The sequence below is a fragment of the Pteropus vampyrus genome, unplaced genomic scaffold (assembly GCF_000151845.1).
Source record: "Pteropus vampyrus isolate Shadow unplaced genomic scaffold, Pvam_2.0 Scaffold8, whole genome shotgun sequence".
Lineage (NCBI taxonomy): Eukaryota > Metazoa > Chordata > Mammalia > Chiroptera > Pteropodidae > Pteropus > Pteropus vampyrus.
The window spans coordinates 8437340-8441162 of NW_011888789.1; the positions used below are offsets into that span (position 1 = coordinate 8437340).

The following is a 3823-nucleotide window of genomic DNA, read 5'->3' on the forward strand; positions in this document are numbered from 1 at the left end:
ATATATAAGAAACAACTTGGGCTCATTCCAAAGGCTCCTGGGATAATGAATGCCCCTGCCTCAAAACCATTAATATCACCCCTTGTCTCTACTGACAATTTGTAAATTTCTTTAATTACCTCCTCAGTTTTTTTTTTTTTAATTAAGGCATTCATGATAGTAAAATTCCTTATATTTATATTGGCTTATTTGGGCTGGGTATATATCCTCCTCTGGTGAGCGATGTTGGATGATGTGGTCATGGTTTGAATAGGAAATAAAACAGGGAATAAAGTTTTGACCTATTGCTCAAAATGCCCTTGGAGGCATTAATCAATGTCCAGTTCTGACTCATTTCAGAAGCTTCAGAGACAATAGCTGCACTGCTCATGTCTCTGGTTCCAGGGGGATACAAGAGTAGATATGAGGGAAGAAACCCCAGGATGGTGAAAAGAAGTCTGTCAGTCATGACTGGTCTTACCTTCTTAGATATACAGCCATGCCTTACCATAGGTTTGGCTGTCAAGCCCAATCAGTTGGGAAGACAAAAATCATGGAGAGGCACTTCTGCCCTGCCCACACCTCTGCCTCTTGCCCATGTCCTCAATAATCCCCACCACCAGCACCAATGGAGTCACTAATTTAATGGGTTGAGTCCAGGATATTGATGGGGCCACATTTTATTAGTCAGAGAGATTACTATGACTTAAAAGTGAGCTCCCATGCATTGTATCCCATACTCTTGCATCTATAACATATGAAGAGCTAACAAGGCTGAAAGAAGACCTGATTAGGTTCCTCCCCTTTTCTTCCTTTTGGGATCTTTGGTTAATGAGTAAGCAGGATCAGGACCTACAGACCTGGTCATCTTTTTCTCTTCTCTCTTGATATAGGCACACTGAACAGGCTGGTCCCAAGATTCAGAATTGGGAAATGAAAAAGCAGTAAAAGATCCTACTTAGGCTTCAAATCTAAGTTATATGTTCAATTCCAGCTTTTACCAGAGGTCATTGCCTTGAGTTTATTAGGGTTTGCACAGCTTCTATAAAGAGGTTGTTTCTCACTATGCTGTTGGGAGCTTTGTATACAACTCTATCAGAAATTTCATGGAGAGAGCAAAATTTAAGCATTCCTCAGTTCCTGGTTTTAATACCATCATAATAATATCACAATGTCTTACCCAGAATCTGTCACAACTCTCTCTCATGTCTTATTTATATCTGCTATAATGCCTAGCACAATGCCTACCTAATAACAATAAATATGGATGAAATAACTAAATGAAGAACAAAAGGGTACCATCCCTGGTGCTATCATTAGTAAGTCCTTTTTTCTGAACAAATCTCAAACCACGTCTTCACAAACAAAAGGGTTATGGCCACATATAGCTGGAACAACTACAGCTAGCATTTACTGATTTAAGTACAAATATGAACATAAGCTTACTTAATCATCACAATAGCCTCACGGGGAGTTTGGATATTATAATATCCATTTGACAGATTAGTAAACTGAAGCTTAGAAAGGCCAAAACCTTGATCAAAATTGTAAAGATGGTATATTGGAGAGTGGGAACTCAAACCGAGGCTTTCTTACTATAGAGTCATAGCTCATTATTCTATATTCCCTCTGAGTTTTCAAGCATTTATTTCTGTTATCAGAAGAAAATAAAGATATATATTGGTATTAAAAGTATGAAATAAAGATATTAGCACTAATGACAACAACGAAAATGAAAACAAAGGAAAGAAACTTCCTAAAGAGGGGTGAAGAAATTTTTTATAAAATATTCAGGATTGCAAAAGTACTTGAAACATATACTGACTACCATTTTTCTTGGCCTGTGAACTTCTCTATCGTACACTTTTGAAGATTCCAAGAAAGATATATGTCACTTATGCAGAGTTGTATTCATCTTGCTCTGGATAATCAACATCATTCATTGAAAATTAACTCTACACTGGATTCCCCTAATAAACTGTTATCTTTAGCAGGAATTATGTGCTATTAATGATTTTTTTCAATGTATAATATTACACTGGGCATTTCAAGGTCAGTTCTGTACTGTACTTAGATTCATACAGTGTTCTATAGATACTGAGCTTGTTTTCCTATGTGGAAATACACAAGGTGTAACTCTGAAGGAACGATGCTCATTTTTGCTTATGTCTTTTATTTCTGAGTAGTACATAGAACACTGTATGCATTCAATCTGTAACTAATAATGATAATGACCTCAGCTGATATTCTAGATATTAGAATCTGGTCCTTAATAGCAACAAACAAGCCAGTCGTGTTCAGGTTCTGAAATATTATATTTGCTACATGATCAGTAGTCAAAGTTGCTTCCATATTTAGGTGAAGAAGTGAAGACTATTAACCAGCATTAGTAATTATTTTCATCAACATTCCTGAAAAGGTGTTTGTCCACCTTGTCATATTGCCTTGAAAATCAGTCTTTAAGAACAAGCTGAGTAGAAAATACCAATGATAAACAGAATGCTGCATTGCACGAAGTGCTTCACAGCCATGAGTCATTCCTCACAGCAGCCTTGCTTAGTCATATTTCAAAAATGGAGACAATAAAGTCAACAGAAACGGGTGGTATGATGAAATCAACACAGATAAAATATACTGAGAGGCTTTACATGGATCTCAAAAAGCATAGCGCCCATTTTGTAGATACGAATCCTGCCACAGTGGGGACACCTCTCACAGCATGACAGCAACTGTCAGAGTCAGTTTTAATAAAACCCCTACTGCATTGTCTCAAATCTATGGGTACTCAGAGTCCCACAGAACTCTTTGTGTATTTTCTTCTTTTGAAAAACACCTCATTTTCAAACTCATGAAATTCCCTTCCCTACAGCCTCTTCCTCCACAAAAATTTTAAGCCACATTAAATGATCCATGATTTTATTTCACTAAATTTGTTCAGGGCTACATACATTAAAAATGTTAAAGAGAATTTAATCTACGAATTCTTGATGAAGAACCAAGGTAGAACAAAATGACATGAAATTTTTTTCTGGGGGGTGAGGTTTAAGACACACACAGTAGCATATAAGCACTAGGTATATGTTTAAGACAATTATGGCGAGAACTGAAGCTACCTGATAACTTCTCACCAGAGGCACAAATCGTATGTTGGGCTTTCCTTTAAGAGTACAAAAACAACCCCCACCCCCCAAAAAACCCCACCTTATTTAATACATTTTTAATACACAATTTAAAATCTGGTCTTAAACAAACAATCCCCCTTGCTAATCCTTTCTCCTTACATTTTGTCAGAGAAAATGGCAGAGATCAATTCCTTTCCATCCTCAATACTATGCAATACTATGCAATAAATATGTTTCTTCCTCCAAAGAAAAGTATGCTTCCCTTGAAAAACATATAGCAGCTCTGAAATCATTTGTTAGTGTCTTAATAAAAATGCTATAACTACGGCCATGCCACCCTGAACGTGCTCGATCTCCTCTGATCTCGGAAGCTAAGCAGGGTCGGGTCTGGTTAGCACTTGGATGGGAGACCACCTGGGAATACCAGGTGCTGTAGATGTTAAAAAAAAAAAAAGCCTACAAAATTAAACTTCTTAAATTTTGATAAAAAAATTAAAGAATGTTACACAGAGAAGATCTTCAAAGACCAGACCAATCACTTCTTCTTAGGTACAAAAACTAAAGCCCAGTGAGGCTAAGAAATTTGGACAAAATCGTATTCAGTTAACAGCAGAGCGGGGATTGAGAAAGAGCCTAGTCATAGAGCAAAAGCAATGTGACCCATCTTACTTCTAAATTAATATAATGGTTTCAGTTCTCATTTCTCTGGCCCAGACAGAGAT

General features: G+C 36.9%; 1 pseudogene; it reads left to right on the forward strand.

The window, feature by feature from the left end:
- Positions 1 to 3421: 3421 nt before the first annotated feature.
- On the forward strand, positions 3422 to 3540 carry LOC111729219 (annotated as a pseudogene).
- Positions 3541 to 3823: the final 283 nt, after the last annotated feature.